This window comes from Myxine glutinosa, chromosome 5 (assembly GCF_964187855.1).
Source record: "Myxine glutinosa chromosome 5, kmMyxGlut1.1, whole genome shotgun sequence".
NCBI classification, from domain to species: domain Eukaryota; kingdom Metazoa; phylum Chordata; class Myxini; order Myxiniformes; family Myxinidae; genus Myxine; species Myxine glutinosa.
In genome coordinates this window covers 139,390,232-139,413,672 of record NC_136265.1, presented here as the reverse complement: position 1 = coordinate 139,413,672, position 23,441 = coordinate 139,390,232, and the positions used below count along the sequence as shown (strand labels likewise).

The following is a 23,441-nucleotide window of genomic DNA, read 5'->3' as shown; positions in this document are numbered from 1 at the left end:
AGGAATTTGTAATGTAACTCTTTCCCTTTTCTCCCTCTTTCTTTTTTTAAATATTTTTTTTTACAGCTCTGTTGTGAAGCTTCGATAATGAAGGCGCGAAAGCACCCAAACATTAGTCAGTGTGGATTTCACTCAAACTTAATGAAGTTTGAGTATTATTTTATTCATAGTATAATGATATAAACGCTGAGAATGGAATACACCTCTTTCTATCAACTTCATTGACTTCAAGAAGGAATTCGATCGTGTTCATAGAGCAAGCCTGTGGAAGATTTTTTTTAAATTTTTTTTATTTTTTTTGTATACAAGATCGAGGCTCGTGAAAGAGCGAACATTAATTACACAGAAAGACAAACCGACACATAAAACATATAACATAGGGAGCGGTAGACAAGATGGGGAGAGAGGGGGAAGGACACAAACACAACATTTGAGAGCAGGGACCGAGAGACATGGAGACATCGAGAGATCTGAGAGAGGGCGAGGGCTTTGGGGGGGGGGGGGGGCGTGGGAAGGGGGCAGTGGGAGAGGTATAAAACATATGGACACTGCCAGGACTTCCAGGAAAGAAGTTGGAATTTCAAACAAGGTGGATCTGGGGTGAATTAGCGGGGGTAGAAAAGATCAAGGTTTTGGATGGGGGAAGATAAGAGATGGTGGTGAACAGCTGTTTTAAAGACCTGGAGGGAGGAGTGGGATTGAAGGGAGTGAGGGAGTTTGTTCCAGAGGCGGGAGAAAAGAGGAATGAAAGAGTGAAGGTGAGCGGAGAGCCGAGATTTCGGCAGTTTAACCATCAGAGGGTTGCTGGCAGATCTTGTGCGACCTGTAGGAATATTTGGGGGACAGAGCACAGAGAGAGCTGGGGGTGCAAGGCCGGAGAGGAGTCGGTAGAAGACAGAAAGACCACCTACCTGCCTGCGGTGAGTGAGTGAAAGGCCCTCAGAGATAGCTTCATCGCGGGAGATTCCAATAATTCTGAAAGCTTTGGTTTCAACAGCGTGAAGCCGAGCTAGGTGTGAGGCAGGAGCACCGGCCCATAGGGGAGAACAGTATTCCATTGAGCTGCGGATGAAAGCCTTGTATGTGGTGAGGAGCTCAGGTGTGCCGAGGAAGGACTTCGCACGACGGAGGATGCCCAGTCGGCGACTGGCTTTGGAGGCCAGCTTGGAAATGTGGTTTTCCCACGAAAGATCATGGCAGATAGTGAGACCCAAAATCTTGAGCGACAGAACTTCTTGGAGAGGATTGTTGAGAAAGTAGATGGGAGGGTTGTCCAGTCGATCTTTTCGGAGAGACATAGTAAGAGTGTGAGATTTGTCAGGATTGAAAGACATGTTCCACTTGTTTGACCAGTCTGTGATTTTTTCCAGGTCTTCAGAGAGTGAGGAGGCAGCAGACTGCCGATCTGAGGGAAGAGGAATGGAGCGGCAGAGAGTGGAGTCATCAGCAAAGAGATAGAGAGGATTTTCGAGAGAGTCAGAGAGATCATTGATGAAGACCAGAAAAAGCACGGGGCCCAGAACACTGCCTTGGGGAACTCCAGCCTGAACAGGAAGAGGAGATGAGAGAAACCCATTCAGGGCCACACGTTGACGACGACTAGAGAGGAAGTCCGCCAGCCATGCGTGGAGATTTCCATGGATACCAAAGGAGGAGAGTTTGGTGAGCAGAGCGGGGTGCCAGACCGTGTCGAAGGCACGTGATATGTCGAGGGAGACAGCTCTAATTTCCTGTTTGGCATTGAGGACCTCCATCCATTGTTGAGACAGCAGAAGCAGCATGTCCAGAGTAGAGTGACCTGGTCTGAAACCAAATTGATGATCAGAGATCAAGCCATTGGAGAAGAGGAAAGATTTCATATCAGAAGCAATGATGGATTCCATGACTTTGCTGATAATTGGGAGAAGGCTGATTGGTCTGTAGTTGCTAGGATCTGTTTTTGCACCTTTTTTGTGCAAAGCGGTGATGTTGGCTGATTTCCAAGCAGATGGCAGTTGACCTTGAGCAAAAGAGAGGGTGAAGAGAACAGAGAGAGGGTGAGATAGAGCAGCAGAGCAGGATTTTAGGACCCGTGGGCTGATGCCGTCGGGTCCAGTTGCAGAATCAGAGTCGAGGGTTGACAGAAACTTTTCCACCTTGTCAGGAGGAAAGGACACGGAGTCCAGGAGCAGCAGGGTACGACTGGGTATGGTGGGTACAGAGAGGGATGGGTTTGGGACACAAGATTTAGAGGCAAACACAGAGTTGAGGCATTCAGCTTTTTCACGTGCGGAGTCAGCTGTGTAGCCGTTTGAGGTAAGGGAGGGGATGGAGGGGGAACAAACACCAGAAACGGATTTGACCAGACGCCACCAGGATTTGGAAGAGGGAGACAGATAAGAGAGTTCGGTCTTGAGAACGGAGAGATATTGTTTCCTGGCTCTCCTGAGGGTGGACACACACTTGTTTCGGGCTTTGTGAAAGGAAATGAGATTTCCTTCCGTTGGATTTGCTTTCCAGGAGACGAAGGCAAGTTGTTTCTGGGCAACAGCCTCACCACAAGATTCCGTGTACCATGGACGGGAGGAAGGGTATGACAACTGAAGACGAGATGGGATAAATCTGTGCATGAGAGAGAGCAATTTAGTTTGGAAGAATTCCCAGGATGAGTTGATGTCAGAGGTGGTAGAAATGGGAGACCAGTCCAGATGATTGATGGCTGCTTGAAGACCGTGCCAGTTGGCCTGAGTGAAATGCCAGACTCGTCGACGCTGAGCAGGCTCCCTGAGGATGGTCAGAGAGATGTCCACTTTAACAAGGACATGATCAGATGATCCGATCGGAGCAGAAGAAGAGCAGCAGACATTTTCAGGGAAGTTAGTCATAACCAAGTCCAGAAGAGAAGATGTTCCGTTGACTGAGATCCGGGTCGGGAAATTGACAGATTGTGTCAGTCCCAGTGAGTCGCAGAAGTCCTTTGCTGAGGAGCCATGGCTGGTGAGAGAGGTACCCACACCCAGCCAACTGGCATGATGACAGTTGAAATCACCACATATGAGGAAGAGAGAGTTGGGATGAGTAGATAGAAGTTGGTCCATATCATCAGACAGCGAGATGTAGATGGAGTCATCACTGTTTGGTGGACGGTACAACACACATATGAACAAGAGGTGGGAGCGAAGGGGAAGCCGTAGCCAGAGGTATTCCTGGGGGTGAGGTGGAGAGAGTGCAGTGCAGGGCGAGTGAGGAAGAGAGTTTTTGATAAAGATAGCAACCCCGCCTCCAGGACGAGGCTCAGGTCTATCATACTGGAGGAGGGAGTAGCCCGGGAGAGATACTATGGAATCAGAGACATCATAAAGGAGGAAAGTTTCTGTTAAGCAGATCACGTCTGGTTTGACAGAAGCAACCTGTATGGAGAGATCAGTTAAGTTTGAACGAAGGCCCCGGATGTTTGACGTCCATACCGTTAATGAAGAGGAAGGGGGAGCATCAGATACAGAACAGGGGGGAGGAGGGGTAGGGTAAGATGTGGAAGAGGTGGAAGAGGTAGGGAGAGCTGTTGAAGGTGTGTCAGAGATTTCAGAATAGCTTGGAGAAAGGGAAGGATGGGGCGGACAAAAGGTTTGATGGTGATTGGGTGAGCCACAATGAGGTGTTATTTGAGGAGGGGGAAGAGCGAGGCAGAAGGTTGGGGGAGATGGAGGTGAGAGTTTGAAGGGGGAAGAAGCGGGGAGGACGCTTTGAGGAGGGGGAGTGAGAGGGGGGAAATTGAGAAGCAATGAGGGTGGGGAGATTTGAAGGGGAGGGGTGAGGGGGGAGTTTGGGAGGGAAGGGACAAGGGGAGGGATTTGAAAGGGATGGGATATGGGGGAGATTTGGAGGGGAGGGGTGAGGCAGGAGTCTAGGAGGGGAGGGGCGAGGGTGCGTCTTGGCGGGGAGGGGTGAGGGGGTAGTTTAGGAGGGAGGGGGCAAGGGGGGAGATTTGAAAGGGATGGGTGATGGGGAAGATTTGGAGCGGAGGGGTGATGGGGAAGATTTGGAGGGGAGGAGTTATGGGGAAGATTTGGAGGGGAGGGGTGAGATTGGATTTTTGAAAGTGTACGATTTATGGGAAACGAACATTTATTGCAAAATGAGTTTCTTGTGACCTTCGAGTTAAAAATACGTTTAAGGACGCTGGATGGAGGATGGAGTGCAGGAGAGTTTAGGGAATGTAGAAAAAAGGCACTATAGGAGATGGATATTTTTTTTGGGATGAATTGATTTGGTGAGCAAGTCGAAAGCAGCCTTTTAAAGAAGAAGAAGAAAAAGGTGTTATAAAATATGACGGAATACATAACTTGAGGGGAAAGTGTAAACATTGAAGGTTAATGAGTGAAAACTATCTGGGGAAATGGGGGAGAAACACGTGGTCGAAGAACGAACGAACGAATAAGAATGAATAAACGAATATAATAAGAATGAATAAACGAATAAACGAATAAACGAATAAAGATGCTGAAATCTTAAAGAATTCCACAGAAGATTTTTTTTTTTTAATACAGAATCGAGGCTCATGAAAGACCTAACATTTATTTCACAAACAAATCAAACAGACAAACAAAATATATAAAAAGAGGGAGCGGAAGACAAGATGGGGAGAGAAGGGGAAGCACGCAAACACAACATTTGAGAGCAGGGAGGTGTGTGGGAGGGAGAGGGCTTGGGGAGAGGAGGCGTGGGAAGGGGGGAGGGGCATGGGAGAAGTATAAAACACAAGGACACCAAGGACTTCCAGGACAGAAGTTGGTATTTTTAAAAAGTGGATTTGGGGTGAAATTAGCGGGGGTAGAAAAGATCAAGGTTTTGGATGGGGGAAGATAAGAGATGGTGGGGGAACTGCTGTTTTAAAGACCTGGAGGGTGGAGTGGGATTGAAGAGAGTGCGGGAGTTTGTTCCAGAGGCGGGAGAAAAGAGGAATGATGGAGTGAAGGTGAGCAGAGAGTCTTGATTTTGGCAGTTTAACCATAAGAGGGTTGCAGGCAGATCTTGTGCGACCTGTCGGAATATTTGGGGGACAGAGCCCAGAGAGAGCTGGGGGGGCAAGGCCAGAGAGGAGTCGGTAGAAGACGGAAAGACCACCAACCTGCCTGTGGTGAGTGAGGGAAAGGCCCTTTGAGTTGGCTTCATCGCGGGAGATTCCAATGATTCTGAACGCTTTGGTTTCAACAGCGTGAAGACGAGCTAGGTGTGAGGCAGGAGCACCAGCCCAGAGGGGAGAGCAGTATTCCATTGAGCTGCGGATGAAAGCCTTGTATGTGGTGAGGAGCTCAGGTGTGCCAAGGAAGGACTTTGCATGACGGAGGATGCCCAGTCGGCGACTGGCTTTGGAGGCCAGATTTGAAATGTGGTTTTCCCAGGAAAGATCATGGCAGATAGTGAGACCCAAAAGCTTGAGTGACAGAACTCCTTGGAGAGGATTATTCAGAAAGTGGAATGGAGGGTTGTCCAGTCGGTCTTTTCGGAGAGACATCATCAGAGTGTGAGATTTGTCTGGATTGAAAGACATGTTCCACTTGTTTGCCCAGTCTGTGATTTTGTCCAGGTCTGCAGAGAGTGAGGAGGCTGCAGACTGCCGATCTGAGGGATGAGGAATGGAGCGACAGAGAGTGGAGTCATCAGCAAAGAGATAGAGAGGATTTTCAAGAGAGTCATAGAGATCATTGATGAAGACCAGAAAAAGCACAGGGCCCAGAACACTGCCTTGGGGAACTCCAGCCTGAACAGGAAGAGGAGATGAGAGAAACCCATTCAGGGCCACACGTTGACTACGTCTAGAGGGGAAGTCCGCCAGCCATGCGTGGAGATTTCCATGGATGCCAAAGGAGGCGAGATTGGTGAGCAGAGCGGGGTGCCAGACCGTATCGAAGGCACGTGATATGTCAAGGGAGACGGCTCTAATTTCCTGTTTGGCATTGAGGACCTCCATCCATTGTTGAGAAAGCAGAAGCAGCATGTCCAGAGTAGAGTGACCAGGTCTGAAACCAAATTGATGATCAGAGATCAAGCCATTGGAGAAGAGGAAAGATTTCATATCCGAAGCAATGATGGATTCCTTGACTTTGCTGATAATTGGGAGAAGGCTGATTGGTCTGTAGTTGCTGGGATCTGTTTTTGCACCTTTTTGTGCAAAGCGGTGATGTTGGCTGATTTCCAAGCAGATGGCAGATGACCTTGAGCAAAAGAGAGGGTGACGAGAACAGAGAGAGGGAGTGAAAGAGCGGAAGAACAGGATTTTAGGACCCGTGGGCTGATGCCGTCAGGTCCAGTTGCAGAATCAGAGTCGAGGGTTGACAGAAACTTTCCCATCTTGTCAGGAGGAAAGGACACATAGTCCAGGAGCAGGTGGGTATGACTGGGTATGGTGGGTACAGAGAGGGATGGGTTTGGGACACAAGATGTAGAGGCAAACACAGAGTTGAGGCATTCAGCTTTTTCACGTGCGGAGTCAGCCGTGTAGCCGTTTGAGGTGAGGGGGGGGGATGGAGGGGAACAAACACCAGAAACAGATTTGACCAGACGCCACCAGGATTTGGAAGAGGGAGACAGATAAGAGAGTTCAGTCTTGAGAATGGAGAGATATTGTTTCCTGGCTCTCCTGAGGGTGGACACACACTTGTTTCGGGCTTTGTGAAAGGAAATGAGATTTCCTTCCGTTGGATTTGCTTTCCACGAGACGAAAACATGTTGTTTCTGGGCAACAGCCTCACCACAAGAATCCGTGTACCATGGACGGGAGGAAGGGTATGACAACTGAAGACGAAATGGGATAAATCTGTGCATGATAGAGAGCAATTTACTTTGGAAGAATTCCCAGGATGGGTTGATGTCGGAGGCGGTAGAGATGGGAGACCAGTCCAGATGATTGATGGCTGCTTGAAGACCGTGCCAGTTGGCCTGAGTGAAATGCCACACTCGTCTACGCTGAGGAGGCTCTCTGACAATGGTCAGAGAGATGTCCACTTTAACAAGCACATGATCAGATGAGCCGATTGGAGCAGAAGAAGAGCAGCAGACATTTTCAGGGAAGTTGGTCATAACCAAGTCCAGAAGAGAAGATGCTCTGTTGACTGAGATCCGGGTCAGGAAATTGACAGATTGTGTCAGTCCCAGTGAGTCGCAGAAGTCCTTTGCTGAAGTGCCATGGCTGGTGAGAGAGGAACCCACACCCAGCCAGCTGGCATGATGACAATTGAAATCACCACATATGAGGAAGAGAGAGTTGGGATGGGTAGATAGAAGTTGGTCCATATTATCAGACAGAGAGATGTAGATGGAGTCATCACTGTTTGGTGGACGGTACAACACACATATGAACAAAAGGTGGGAGCGAAGGGGAAGCCGTAGCCAAAGGTATTCCTGGGGGTGAGGTGGAGAGAGTACAGTGCAGGGCGAGTGAGGAAGAGTTTTTTTTATAAAGATATCAACCCCACCTCCAGGACGAGGCTCATGTCTATCATACCGGAGGAGGGAGTAACCTGGGAGAGATACCAAGGAATCAGAGACATCATGAAGGAGGAAAGTTTCTGTTAAGCAGATCACGTCTGCTTTGTCAGAAGCAACCTGTATGGAGAGATCAGTCAAGTTTGAGCGAAGGCCCCGGATGTTTGAGGTCCATACCGTTAATGAAGAGGAAGGGGGAGCATCGGATACAGAACAGGGGGGGGGGGGAGGGGTAGGGTAAGATGTGGAAGAGGAGGAAGTGGTAGGGAGAGCTGTTGAAGGTGTGTCAGAGATTTCAGAATAGCTTGGAGAAAGGGAAGAATGGGGTGGACAAAAGGTTTGATGGTGATTGGGTGAGGCACAGTGAGGTGTTATTTGAGGAGGGGGGAGAGCGAGGCAGAAGGTTGGGGGAGATGAAGGTGAAAGTTGGAAGGGGGAAGAAGCGGGGAGGATGCTTTGAGGAGGAGGGGTGAGAGGGGAGTCTAGGAGGGGAGGAGTGAGGGAGTGTCTTGGGGGGGGGGGGGGAGGGGTGTGGGGGTGTTTAGGAGGGAAGGGGCAAGGGGGGAGATTTGAAAGGGATGGGTGATGGGGAAGATTTGGACGGGAGGGGCAAGGGGGTAGATTTGGAGGGGAGGGGTGATGGGGAGGTTTTGGAGGGGAGGGGTGATGGGGAAGTTTTGGAGGGAAGGGGTGATGTGGAAGATTTGGAGGGGAGGGGTGATGGGGAAGTTTTGGAGGGAAGGGGTGATGTGGAAGATTTGGAGGGGAGAGGCAAGGGGGAAGATTTGAAAGGGATGGGTGATGGGGAAGATTTGGAGGGGAGGGCCAAGGGGGAATATTTGAAAGAGATGGGTGATGGGGAAGATTTGGAGGGGAGGGGCAAGGGGGTAGATTTGGAGGGGAGCGGTGATGGGGAAGTTTTGGAGGGGAGGGGTGATGGGGAAGTTTTGGAAGGAAGGGGTGATGGGGAACATTTGGAGGGGAGGGGTGAGATTGGATTTTAGAAAGTGTACGATTAATGGGAAACGAACATTTATTGCAAAATGAGTTTCTTGTGACCTTCGAGTCAAAAATACGTTTGAGGACGCTGAAGGAGGGTTGGAGTGCAGGAGAGTTTCGGGAATGTCGAAAAGAAGAACTGCAAGAGATGGAATTTTTTTTTGGAATGAATAGATTTGGTGAGCAAGTCGAAAGCATCCTTTTATAGAAGAAGAAGAAAATGGTGTTATAATATACGACAGAATACAGTTCTTCAGGGGAAAGTCTGAACATTTTAAAATTGAGCAGTGAAAACTATCTGGGGAAATGGAAAATGGAAATGGGGGTGAAACACGTGATCGAAGAACGAACGAACAAAGAAGAACAACGAATAAACGAATAAGAACAGAGAAGGAAATAATTTTTATTTTTTTTTTATTTTTATTTTTTGAGTTGAGATTTTAAACAAGGAAGTATGGGGTGAAAGACTGGGACAAAAACAGAGAACGAAAGTAATTGCAGCGCAATCGACGGACCGCTGAGAGAAAAACAAAGCCTCAAGTTCGGACCCGGTAGCCTACTAGGCCTCAAAATACGCGACACAAATTAACCGACGATTTTGTACACATGTATGAAAAATTAACACCGAGAATCTTACTAAAAGCCCAAAATTTCACAAAAGCCCACAATTTCAATTTTCACGAGCCTCGATTCAGTATACAAAAAAAAATAAAAAAAATAATAGGTACACACACTGAGACACAAAGACACACGCATACAGTTTCGACAAAAACACAATTGTGAAAAATTACTTAACTTCGAAAGCGTGAGCGCATGGACAGCTTCGAAAAGGTGTGACCTCCAATCTTGCGCATGTGCAAGGCCTTATTCAATGATCAATGATCTTTATTCAATGATGATCACTCCAATAAGCAAATTCTCTGATCACTTCTATGAACCCCATATGCAAAATATTTATTTATATATAAATAGCATCACAGCTGTAATTGCTGTCAAAGGTGTTTCCACCAAGTATTAGCTCAGGGGGGTGGACACTTATCCACATCTCAAGAGGGGGGTAGATGGGATGCTAGTTTAACCTCCCTCCGTGGGACGGCACAATTATTGAACCACCCTGCCTGTGAAACACCGTTATCATAGTTTATAGCTGGGCGGAGTTTCCAACGAGGTGAGACGGCCACGAGGCGAGTCTGCGTACATCCAGAGCTCCAGGCCATCGTGTCAGCCCCCTTTTAGATTGCTCGTTCTTAAATAGAAATATCCCTTGCACGTTGTCATATCCTGCGTTGTAGTGGCGACCTATGCCGGATGATTCCTCCCACCACTTTCAGTGTTGTCGTCAAGTCCACCTGGTCTGATTCCGAATCTGAGTCTGAGTCCAAGCTGTCCGAGTCTAAGCATTCCGAGTCCAACTCCTGTCCTTTTTTTCTTGTGCTTTGGACCTGGCTCTGGTTACAAAGGACTCGGATGACAAATTTGGTGACGAGAAGCTATCTGTTTCGATTTTCCAACCTCCGAACCGGAACATGCACACTCGTGCAGGCCAAGTTGTTGTACTGTGTATTTCTTGGCACAAATGTCACAGCTGAGGTATTTCATTTATTTTGCATCCTGCAAGTGCATGTGACCACTCGTTCTTCTCTGCAACATCCCCTGCACTCCATGGTGACATTAAAAATTGATTTTGATGCCAGGAAATTTTCTGAGGCCGAAATGGGATGGTTCTTCTTTATCATCTGAAGAAAAATGAAAATTACTTGCATAAAATGATCACCATCAAAATTCCTGTGTTTGAGAGACTTGAGTAACTAGTTTTAGAGAATAAATATACATATTGAGATTGAAATGCAATTCTATTTACTTCAAATGCCTCTAAAATTTACCTCAAATACCAAGAAAGACAAGATTTGTCTTTGAGGTTTGACAGGATGATGTATAGGATTAACAGGAAGCACACGTGCTATTGAGTCTGGGTGCAGATCCTTGTACTTTACCGATAGCAGGGTAATGGATGAAAGAGGATGACGCTTGAAGGAATATTGAGCGAAAGAAGGGGGAAGAGGACACAGACGCTGAACAAGCTGAATAAGGATGGTTTTTAGCGAGGATGGAAATCGTTGTTGATTCGTATACAGCCTGTGGCTGTTGGTTGCATCATCTTCCAGAAGTGAGGCTGTGCCGCTGATGCAGTGCACCTGTGACTGGGAGGCCGGTACTCATTTCGCAACTACTGAAGGATAACAGGGTGAGTCAACCCTCCCGGTGGTATTTCAGGGGCATGATGTGGGCTCAATTTCAACACCAGGCTTGATGAGGTCCAATGATGGTGATTGATCATGTGAGAAAAGAACAACGAACTGCTGAGTGCAAGATGTAAAAGAAACAAAACAGGCACTCAAATTGTGTGGTGATGTGCCCACGATACGAACAAAAGTGGTCAACAACCGAAGAAAAGAAGAGTAGCTGGAAACCGGATCCTCTTATCAGTTCTTTGCTTTTCACTTTCATTTGCTTTTGTGTTATTAATAATGAGACTCCAACACAGTGAAAATCAAATGTTCTCTGCCAACCGAATCTGAGTTGTGTGTTTGCCAAATGTCTTGTTATCGGAATAATTCTCATCAGTTGTTTGCCTGAACCAAAATCTGCTCGATACTGATTATGATCCGAACACACACTACCCAGATACCCCCCACCCTCCCGCACCTCCACCTGCTGTTCCCATTTGTATACTGGTCTCAACACTTCCGGCACTGACCTGTGCTTATTTAATCGATGTACTTATGATTGGTGCGGTTCTGCCCAAATGTTTACACACAAGATCATGAATGGTGATGGCGAAAGGAGGATGTTGAGGCTCACCTGTTGACGACTTGTCATCACACGCAATGTACATGTTTGTCATGTCGTTTAAAGGTGTTTGACTTTGGATGAGTTTCTCATGCAATATTAACTTGTGCTCCACCATCTTGTTTCCTTTCAGTGAAGTTGATCGACATCACAACAAAAATCCACACTATGAATGCATTGTCCTCGTTATGGAGTATGTGGAAGCAGGTGAGGATTTTGATGTCATTTTGCTGAAAATCCACTGTTTGTGTCTATCAACTCAACTTTTACTTTGGCAGCTAAATGATTTAGTCATTAGAAAACATGAATTATGATGTTATGATTGTTGGACCATCTCATTCAGTTCTGACAAATCTCAGTTTCACCGTCACTCCGGCACAATTGTCAAAAACAACAAACTGATCTATTTTCCTGGTCAGACGCAGGAAGTGGTTCGGTTTCTTGACTTTATCGGCTTCACCATCAGCCATGATGTGGATCACATATCAAAGCTGTCTTCCAAACTGAGCTGCGGTTTCCATCATTCCAAATAATTCCTTAAACTCACAGCCGACAAGGTGTCTGTGTTGGTCAATGGAGACGTCGTGAGAGCTTTATATTCCACAGGATCCAGGAAACCCGTTTGTGATTGTGCAACCTCTCATTTAGGTGAAGAGATGGCAGCATCACAAACTGATTTGGTTTCTGTTAAATAAGAAGCTCTCAACATTATTGTCATGTTATGTGATGAGGCTGAAACACATTGACAGTTCCTCACGTGACAGACGGAGCGTCTCATCTCATTTATGCGGCCTGTCAAAAGATAGAGAGTCTTGGAAGATACTGATAAGTCTCCCGCTCCTTCAATGCCCAAGTTCCTCCAGTAATCCCTTCCTGGTTAAACTCAAAGTGCACACTTTCCACACACACTTGATGGTTCCTCTTTTCTCCCATTTGTGTAACTGCCCTCTGGAAGCTATTCAATCACATTCTCCCCACCAAGACTTATTGCAGGTGGTGCACCAACATCTCATGTCACCCTCTATCCTTTCCTCAATATTTTGTATTTGCCCATGAACCCTCTTACCATTCTATCCTTCACTTCCAGTGTCTTGTGTAAACCCCCTCCACCCCCCACCCCCCCTCTCTCTCTCTCTCTCTCTCTCTCTCTCTACCTCACCCACCCCTCTTCCTGTTCATTCATTCCCCGACTCGTATCCAGCTGTGGCCCTCCATCACCTTGCTCTTCAATGACCTTTGAGTTTGCAAGCAAATTTTTATCTTTATAATTTTGTGTTTATTTTATCAATGAAACATTCAAATCTTCAAAAGCAAAATAACTTTTCCTCTCCTTCTGTTTTCTCAGAAATGCAAAATTCTTCACTCTGCAGACTTGGATAAAACCACAAACTGGTCAAACAAGTGGAACATGTCTTTCAATCCTGGCATATCTCACGCTCTCACTTTGTCTCTCCAAAAATACCGCTACACAATCCTCCCATCTACTTGCTCAACAATCCTCTCAAATAAGTTCTGTCACTCAAGCTTTTGGGTCTCACTATCTGCCAAGATCTTTTTTGGCAAACCACATTTCCAAGCTGGTCTCTAAAGCCAGTCACTGACTGGGCATCCTCTGTCGTGAGAGGTCCTTTTTGGGTACCTCTGAGCTCCTCACCATGTTCAAAGCTTTCATCCACAGCTCAATGGAATACTGCTCTCCCCTCTGGCCTGTGCTCCTGCCTCACACCTATCTCGGCTTCACGCTGTTGAATCCAAATGTTGCAGAATCATTGGTATCTCCAATGATGAAGCTGATTCTGAGGGCCTATCACTCGCTCACCGCAGGCAGGTTGGTGGTCTTTCTGTCTTCTGTCAACTCTTCTCTGGCCTAGCACACCCAGCTCTGTTGGTGCTCTGCCCCCCAAATATTCCTGCAGGAGGCACAAGATCTGCCAGCAACCCTCTTTTGGTGAAACTACCAAAATCAAGACTCTGTGCTCACCTTCACTCTTTCATTCCTCTTTTCTTTCACCTCTGGAACAAACTCCCACACTCTATTCAATCCCACTTTTCCCTCCAGGTCTTCAAAACAGCTGTTCACCACCATATCTTATCTTACCCCATCCAAAACCTTGACCTTCTCTACCCCCGATAAAACACTCCAAATCGGACTCTTTGAATCTCTAACTTATTTCCTGTAATTCCTAGTCGTGTTCATTTGCGTTATACACGGTACCCTCACCCCTCTCCACTGCCCCCCCCCCCCCCATGACTCCCTCCTTCCCCAGTCCTCTCCCTTCCACAGATCTGCCGCCATCCTTGTTCTCTGCTGTTTTTGTGCTTGTGTGCTTCCCTCTCTCCCTCTTGTCTCCCGCTCCCTTCATTGTATGTTTTGTGTGTCTGTGCATGTTTTCATGTTTAATGTGTTTGCTCTACACGTGCCTCGATTCTGTACACACATTTTTTTATCTTATTGTCTTGCCCTTGTATGTTTCTGTCTGCTGTGTACAGGTTCACTCGCTTCCCAAATTCATTTTCTGAGGAAATTTTCAGAAAGAAAGCTGTAGTTTCCCATGAAACCGGTGAGCAGAAGTTGGTTACCATTTGGAGCAGAGGTTGGAGCAGAAGTTGGTGAAATACCCATTCCATTCCTCATTGCACCCTCATTGGGATGTTTATGTCGTGGTTTGAAATATGACAGAAATAATTGAACTCAAAATTGTAAAATCTGAACAACCACAATCTGTATCCATGTTTGAATATTTCATCTCCTCCTTCCTCCAGATGGCTGATGCTTTTGAGTACTTGCATGCCCAGAACATTGTGCACAAGAACATAAAGGTAACCAACTGCACCAGTGCAGACCGTGATACGTTCTGCCTGACACTGCAATGGAAACCATTTTTGGTGCAGCAAAGGAAGGAATGGGAGTGGGAAGTGGAGGAGGCAGGAAAGAACAAAATTCATGTTGTTGGGTGAAACCTACAATGGAGGGAAAGAGGGCTGGATCCGTCACATATGGACCCTTTTTGTGTTCGTTATATAATGATTTGAACTTCAAATATAAATAGAAAGTAAGAAATCAAAATTATATACCCATTCCAGCTCTGTTGTAATCTGTGAAAAAGACAGCCACCCACTGTTGGAGTTTGTGTTTAATTTTGATATCTAATCACGGTGGTCCCAGAATCCACTTACACACACTATGTTATGGTCTCTTGTCCATAAATGCTGTTCTTCCTTAACCTTCTCCACCTTATTCAGATTATTACCTCATAAGGGGTCGAACACTCCGCCTCTCATGGGATTATCGACACACTCCATTAAAAAGCAATTGTGGACCTGATCATGAAATGCCTCTTCTGCCCTTTCCCTGTTTCTGAACTTGGTCTATCCCTGGCAAATTAATATCACCCATAATCAGCACTCTTCCCTCACCACAATACTTTCTGAATTCTTCATGAACCTTTCAATCTTACTCTTCCGTTACACCAGGAGCCTGATTATACATGACTAACTACTCTTCCATCCCTAATCTCTATCCACACAGAACACTATTCATTAAATCCCTGCTTCAGGTCGCCCTTTTCTCTTGATATGATATTGTCCCTCACCGAGATTGCAAAACTTTTTTGAGTTTCTCTTTCCTTTCACAACTCCACATCTTGTGTCCTTCGATTCCTGTCATTTAGCTCAAGAAGTCTCACTTCCTGCGACTTTGTACTCCTCATTTGGATATCGTTTGTAAACCTCACTTTCTACTCTCGCTTCCCCCTACTCCATATTATGCAAACTCCTGACTGAAATTGTCGGAGGATTTTTTTTTTTAAACTTTTCTCTTTCTGGAATTTTCTTTTTCGCTACCTTCCCTCACATTTCAATTTACATCTTTCCTTCAATATAATTTCTCACTAAAGGTTTAATGTTTTTTTAACATATTGATTTCTGTTTGTTCTCCAGCTAAAAAACGTGCTTTGTAGATCTCAGTGGAACATCAAGGTCATCGACTTCAGCATAGCCAAACCTTTCATACATGGTAAAAAACTTTTATCCTCACTGGGGCAGGCCTGGCTATATGGCACCTGAGATCACAGAGCATGGCTACGAAGGTCCCCCAGTCGATGTGTGGGCACTTGGCATCCTGTTCACGAAATTATTTGATGGACTTCAATTTGATGGACATAATTTTATTGAAGTGAGTATTGTTACCTCCACCACCAAAGGTGGATGGAGGTGATGTTTTCACCCCTGTCTGTTTGTTTGTTTGTTTGTTTGTGAACAAGATATCTCAAAAAGTTGTGGACGGATTCGGACGAACTTTGGCAGAGAGGTAGCGTATGTGACAAGGACGAAATGATTAGATTTTGGTGAAAATCCGGGTTCGGATCCAGCAACGATAATTTTTTAAGTGATTCCTCACCATAGGAAGACAGGACCAAAAACAATATACAGCCGAATATCCCATAAAGTTGTGGACGGATGATTTTGATTAAATGTTATTCTGTGTTGTGATTTTCTGGTCTACTCTGGGATACAAAACGTAAACTGTTCACCTTGGGGAGGTATGCTCTTTACTGAGTGCCGTTCTAGTTTATGAAGGTGTCGTGATTATGAATGTGGTGTGAAATGAGATTCAGGTTTTCAGGGTGTGTTGCATGAAATGAGTCTTGAGTGTTTCACAGTCTTGAGAAGGTATTCATACCACTTGGCTTTTTTCATACTTTGTGCTTCAGCCTGAATTTGAAATGGATTAAATTCACATTTTTTTTGTTATTGATCTACACACAATGTCACATAATGTCATTGGATTTAAAAAAAATGTTTTTTTTAACAAATTGAGCTCATGTGCATCCAATTTCCTTTGATCGTCCTTCAGATGTCTCCACAACTTTATTGGGGTACACCTGTGCGCAATTCAATTGATTGGGCATGATTTAAAAAGAAGAGACACACCTTTCTATATGAGGTTCCACAGTTGACAGTGCATGTCATAGCAGAAACGCGACCATAAAGTCCAAGGAACTGTCTGTAGAACTCCGAGATAGAATTGTGAGGAGGCATAGACCTGGAGAAGGGTATAAAACAAATTCCGGAGTGTTGAAAGTTCCCAGGTGCACAGTGAGCTCCATCATGAGGAAATGGAAAGAATATGGAACTACTCAGACTCTTCCAGGATAGTCCCATGTTGTTCGACTAAACTGAGCAACCCGGCAAGAAGGACCTTTGTCAGAGAGGTGACCAAGAACCCAATGACCTCTCTGACATAACTACAGAGTTCCTTGCTTGAGAAGGGAGAACCTGCCAGGTAGACAACAGTCCCTGCAGCACTGCACAAATATAGACTTTATGGGAGAGTGGCCAGGTGGAAGCCATTCCTGAGAAATAGGCACTACAGTATGCCTGGAGTTTGCAAAAAGGCACATAAGATTCTGAGAACATTAGGCAAATTATTCTGTGGTCTGATTAGACAAAACTTGACCTCTTTGGTCTGAATGCAAAGCGCTACATCTGGGAGAAAACCAAGCACAGCACATCACCCATCTAACACCATCACTGCTTTGAAACATGGTGGTGGCAGCATCATGCTATGGGCTTGCCTTTTCGTGGCAGGGACTGGGAGACTTGCCAGGATCGAGGGAAGAATAATTGGAGCCAAATACAGGCAAATCCTTGAGGAGACCCTGCTTCAGAGTGCGCAAGACCTTTGCTTGTGGCAAAGACAATGACCCCAAGCACACAGCCAAAGCAACACTGGAATGGCTTGAGAACAAGAACGTGAAAGTCCTTCAGTGGCCCAGCCAAAGCCCAGACTTTAATCGCATTGAGAATCTTTTGGAAGACTTGAAGAATGCTGTTCACCGTCCAACTTGACGGAGCTTGAGCAAATCTGCAAGGAAGAATGGGAGAAAGTCTCACATCCAGATGTGCAAAGCCGATACATACCGAAGAAGACTCAAAGCTTTAATCGCTGCCATAGGTGCTTCTACAAAGTATGGACTCAGGGGGTTGAATCCTTATGTATATGAGATAGTTCTGTATTTCACTTTAAATTATTTTGTAAAAAGTTGTTAATTGTTTTAAATCCACTTTGGTGTTTAATGGGGGTATCGTATTTTCTGGTGTATTAACCCTGAGTGTATTAACCGCACCCCTGTTTTTCACCCTCCAAATTTTTTTTAATACTCCCGGTGAAGCTTGATGTTGTAGGCCAGGAAGTGCGTCGTATTATCAGCTGTGCCATCGGGTACATGTTGGGAGATGTGTGTCCGGCTCCAAATTGACAGCTCATGGCCTGCCATTAACATGTCGGCCTACGACGGCCTGGTCATGAGGTCTCCAATATCATCCTCCTTGGCAAAGTTCCTTCGGTGTATGGAAGTGGAGGTATATGGGTCATTGGTGGGGCCGGGGTGTTGCCCCCCAAAATCGGTATTTTTTTGGTTTGTTTGTTTGTAGATTTTTTAAATACGTTTGTGTGATTCGACATGCTGGTCTTCTTGCATTAAAATTCTACATGCTGCCCTGTCTTCTGGTTTAAAATACGCTGATACTGTTTAAAATACCACCTCCTCCTCCTCGGAAACCTTTGGAATGGCATCCAACTCGTCCTCCATGAGCATGTTTAGGGAAGGGTTCAGCATCATGGTTTTCAGCATGAAGTCCCTCGTCTGCGTGTTGGCCTCGATCCATATTCTGAGAGTCTTCTCCATCCTTTCCATGTGGACATTCCGGACATGGGTGACCACCTTGGTATTCGATACAGTGCTCGCTGAAAGTTTCTCATGAATGGCCTTCTTCTTCTTCGGTATGTTGTGGACGGTGGATTCATTCACGCCATCATGCCTGCCCACAGAGGCTGCACTCTCTTCTCTCGAAAGGTGGTCGAGCAGCTCCACATTCTGGCTAAGGCTCATGACTTTCTTCTGCCTCTTGGTCGTCGACTCATCTCCGGCACTGGTCTTCCGTTTGGGAGCCATTATTGAACGATGAGCAGAGAGACAGTCAAAAGGTCAAAGCAACGGAACGTGAACAATGATCGAGATCGATGACACAATCTGTATTTATTTGTACGATTGTGGGTATTGAGCCTGTCTGGTAATTTCAAGAATAGATTTAATGATGCGTTTGCATTCTGTAACTCGCAGAGGTTGGCTTGTTTGCACACCTGGTGGAACTTCCCCCGGAGCGTTTTCATTGTGTAACATCGCTGAGGATGCTTTACCGTAAACTGCAAACTGTAATCGGTTTATTGAAGCATTTGATTTCTATAATTTGTGGAGGATGTGACTTGTTTATACATCTGGTGGGATATCTCGTGAAAAGTGCGGCTAAAATTTTCAGCCGCGAAAGCCATGAAAACGCAAAGTACACAGCAGTGAATGTACGGTACTGTACTTACTGTGCAGTCTTATCAGGTTATGCTCTTGGCTCGTAGAATTTTGCGTATGTCCAGCTGTTTTCTGCATGGCTTGTAAAAGATGGGTTTTATAAATTTGTCAAGCTCGCAGCTCGCGAATTTTTTTTTTTTTGCGGCCCTGAAAAACCACGATTTCACAGAAGTTGGCTGCGAAAAGAAAAAACAACATGAATTCACGACATTTTTTGGTGAATAGAGAAACAGGTCGCATTTTATCAACCGCGATTAGCCGGACCGCGATTAGCCTGAACTTAGCCTTAATATTTAGCCGAAGAATATATAATATTTAGCCTTAATACTTAGCCTAAGAATAGCCTTAACACCTTAACTTATTTGATGAATGAAAATGTATTTTATTTGTTTTGAGTCAAACCTTGATCTCGCGAGATCTTGGAGACGACGTCATGGATTTTTGAAGCTCCACACGGTCTCCACGTTTTCAAAGTTAAGTCATTGTTCACAATTGTATTTTGTCGAAACTGTATTTATCTTTCGGTGTGTGAACCTATCGTGTGCCCCTTGGAAGTTTCACAGTGTTTATCTTTCATAAATTAATCGTTTCTGTTTGCCGCGCGTGTGTGGCCTGTCAGCCTCAGGCTTCCCACGTCAAATTTTGTTCCTTCCTTCGCTGTTTTTGCTCAGTTTTTTTATTTTCCCTTCTCCCCCAAACTTCCCCGAACATCTACTCTCTGTCTGACGTTGCAACCCTCACCCCCACCCCAAAAAAAACAAAAAACAAACAAAAAAAACTTTTATTTTCCTTTCTCCTCGTGTGTTTTGTCCCATCGTGTGCCTATGTCCACGTGTGCTGTCCAGCCCGCCCCCATTATCTCCTTGCCTTCCACCTTTTGCCCTGTTCAAGTGACTCGTGGTTGTCCCTCAAGGCCCTCTACCCGTTGGTATCTTTGTGAATATAAGACTGTTCTTCACGGTTCTGTTTAAATATGTTTAAACTTTCCTCTGCAGTGTTTTATTCAGTGGTTGTTTTTTACAACATGCTGTTTTTCTTCATATTTAAAAGGCTCCTTTCAATTTCCTCTTTAACTCATTCCATTTCAAAAAAATATTCGATCTCTTATAATTCTTTCTCACTACATGCTCCAAATTCTCATTCATTCTACCCCTCCTCCATCATTCTTAAACGGATCGCTAACTTGAAAATCACAATACTGTAAACCCAATTTGTTATCAATGTTCATCTTTCATGAATCATCCACTTTCTAAACTCCCCCCTTGCCCCTCCCCTCCATATCTCCCCCCTTGCCCATCTCTTCCTAAACTCCCCCCTTGCCCCTCCCATTCAAAGCTCCCCCCCAACCCCTCCCCTTCAAATCTCCCCCCCAACCATCCCTCCCAAATTCTCCCTCCTCCCACCTCCTCAAAGCTGCCTCCTCCCCACTTCCTCTCCCTTCTATCTCATACCTCCACCTCCCCCAACCTTCTACTTTCCTCTGCCCCCCCCTCAAACAACCCCTCACTGTTCCTCATCCCATCACCATCAAACCTTTCGTCCTCCTCATCCTTGCCTCTCTTGTAACTCTTCTGTAATCTCTGACACACAATCAACTGCTCTTCCTACCTCCTCCTCTCATCCTTCATCTTACTCAACCACTCCCCTCCCCTGTCCTGCACCCGATGCTCCCCCTCTCTCTTCATTAACGGTATGGACCTCAAACATCCGAGGCCTTCGCTCAAACCTGATTGATCTCTCCATTCAGGTTGCTTCTGACAATCCAGACTTGATCTGCTTAACAGAAACTTTCCTCCTTCAAGAGTTCTCTGATTCCTTAATATATCTTCCTGGTTACTCCCTCCTCCGGTATGAAAGACCCGAGCCTGGTCCTGGTGGTGGGGTGGCTATCTTTATCAAAAACTCTCTTCCTCACCCTCCTTGAACTGCCCTCTCTCCACCCCACCCACAGGACCACCTCTGGCTACGGCTTCCTCTCCGCTCCCACCTTTTGTTCATATGTTTTCTGTACCGTCCTCTAAACAGTGATGACTCCATTTACATTTCGCTGTCGGACAACATGGACCAACTTCTATCAACTCATCCAAACTCTCTCTTCCTCATATGTGGCGACTTCAACTGTCATCATGCCAGCTGGCTGGGTGTGGGTTCCTCTCTCACCAGCCATGGCACCTCGGCAAAGGACTTCTGCGACTCATTGGGACTGACACAATCTGTCAATTTGCCGACCCGGATCTCAGTCAATGGAGTATCTTCTCTTCTGGACTTGGTTATGACTAACTTCCCTGCAAATGTCTGCTGCTTTCTTCTGCTCCAATCGATTCTTCTGATCATGTGCTTGTTAAAGTGGACATCTCTCTGGCCATTCTCAGAGAGCCTCCTCAGCGCCGACGAGTGTGGCATTTCACTCAGGCTGACTGGCACGGTCTGCAAGCAGCCATCAATCATCTGGACCGGTCTCCCATCTCTACTGCCTCTGACATCAATTCTTCCTGGAAATTCTTCCAAAGTAAACTGCTCTCTCTCATGCTCAGATTTATCCCATCTCGTCTTCAGTTGTCTTACCCTTCCTCCCGTCCATGGTACACTGAATCTTGTGGTGAGGCATTTGCCCTGAAACAACTTGCCTTTACCTCTTGGAAGGCAAATCAAACTGAAGGCAATCTCAGTTCCTTCCACCAAGCTCGGAACAAGTGTGTGTCTGCCCTCAGGAGTGTGAGGAAGCACTACCTCTCCACACAAGATTGAACTCTCAAACCTGTCTCCTTCCTCCAAATCCTGGTGGCATCTGGTCAAATCCGTTTCTGGTGTTTGTTCCCCCTCCATCCCCTCCCTTACCTCAAATGGCTCCGCAGTTGACACCGCACGTGACAAAGCCGAATGCCTCAACTCTGTGTTTGCCTCAAAATCTTGTTTCCCAAACCCATCTCTCTCTGTTCCCACCTTTCCCAGTCGAACCCAACTGCTCCTGGACTCTGTGTCCTTCTCTCCTGACAAGGTGGAGAAGTTTTTGTCAAACCTCGACTCTGATTATGCAACTGGACCAGACGGCATCAGCCCATGGGTCCTAAAATCCTGCTCTGCCGCTCTATCTCACCCTCTCTCTGCTCTTTTCACCCTCTCTTTTGCTCAAGGTCATCTGCCAGCATCTTGGAAATCAGCAAACATTACCGCTTTACACAAAAAGGTACAAAAACAGATCCTTGCAACTACAGACCAATCAGCCTGCTTCCAATTATCAGCAAAGTCATGGAATCCATCATTGCTTCGGATATCAAATCCTTCCTCTTCTCCAATGGCTTGATCTCTGATCATCAATTTGGATTTAGACCAGGTCATTCTACTCTGGACATGTTGCTTCTGCTGTCTCAACAATGGCTGGAGGTCCTCAATGCCAAACATCAAATCAGAGCTGTCTCACTTGACATATCACGTGCCTTCGATACGGTCTGGTACCCAGCTCTGCTCACCAAACTCTCCTCCTATGGTATCAATGGAAATCTCCACTCATGGCTTGAGGACTTCCTCTCTGGTCGTAGGCATCGTGTGGCCCTGAATGGATTTCTCTCATCTCCCCTTCCTGTTCTGGCTGGAGTTCCCCAAGGTAGTGTTCTGGGCCCTGTGCTATTTCTGGTCTTCATCAATGATCTCTCCGACTCTGGAAAATCCTCTCTATCTCTTTGCTGATGACTCCACTATCTGCCGCTCCATTCCTCATCCCTCAGATCGGCAGTCTGCAGCCTCCTCACTCTCTGCAGACCTGGACAAAATCACAGACTGGTCAAACAAGTGGAACATGTCTTTCAATCCTGACAAATCTCACACTCTTACAATGTCTCTCCGAAAGGACCGACTGGAAAACCCTCCCATCTACTTTCTCAACGATCCTCTCCAAGAAGTTCTGTCGCTCAAGCTTTGGGGTCTCACGATCTGCCATGATCTTTCTTGGGAAAACCAGATTTCCAAGCTGACCTCCAAAGCCAGTCGCCGACTGGGCATCGTCCGTCGTGCGAAGTCCTTCCTTGGCACATCTGAGCTCCTCACCACATGCAAGGCTTTCATCCGCAGCTCAATGGAATATTGTTCCCCCCTCTGGGCCGGTGCTCCTGCCTCACACCTAGCTCGGCTTCACGCTGTTGAAACCAAAGCTTTCAGAATCATTGGAATCTCCTGCTATGTAGCTGATTCTGAGGGCCTTTCACTCACTCACCGCAGGCAGGTTGGTGGTCTTTCTGTCTTTCACAGACTCCTCTCCGGCCTTGCTCCCCCAGCTCCTCTGTGCTCTGTCCCCCCAATATTCCTGCAGGTCGCAAAAGATCTGCCTGCAACCCTCTTATGGTTAAACTGCCAAATCCTGGGCTCTGTGCTCACCTTCACTCTTTCAATCCCCTTTTCTCCTGCCTCTGGAGCAAACTCCCCCACTCCCTTCAATCCTACTCCTCCCTCCAGGTCTTTAAAACAGCTGTTCACCACCATCTCTTATCTTCCCCCATCCAAAACCTTGATCTTATCTACCCCTGCTAATTTCACTCCAAATCTACTTTTTTGAAATACCAACTTCTGTCCTGGAAGTTCTTGGTGTCCTTGTGTTTTATACTTCGACTGTGTTTTATACTACTCCCACCCCCCCCCCCCCCTTCCCCACGCCTCCTCCCGCCAAGCCCTCTCCCTCCCACACATCTCCCTGCTCTCAAATGTTGTGTTTGTATGCTTCCCCTTCTCTCCCCATCTTGTTTTCCGCTCCCTCTTTTTTATATATTT

The 23,441-nt window shown here is 46.2% G+C and overlaps 1 protein-coding gene across 1 annotated transcript in view; it reads left to right on the top strand.

Annotated features, from left to right (window-relative positions):
* The window catches only part of LOC144892386 (putative serine/threonine-protein kinase MARK-C), a 55,311-nt gene extending 39,824 nt beyond the window's left edge, over positions 1-15,487 (top strand). Inside the window, exons 11-14 of the mRNA XM_078778798.1 lie at positions 11,447-11,520; positions 13,804-13,874; positions 14,077-14,133; positions 15,253-15,487. The gene's annotated coding sequence lies outside the window, so the exon portion shown is untranslated. The remainder of the gene's footprint in view (positions 1-11,446; positions 11,521-13,803; positions 13,875-14,076; positions 14,134-15,252) is intronic.
* The last annotated feature ends 7,954 nt before the right edge of the window (positions 15,488-23,441 follow it).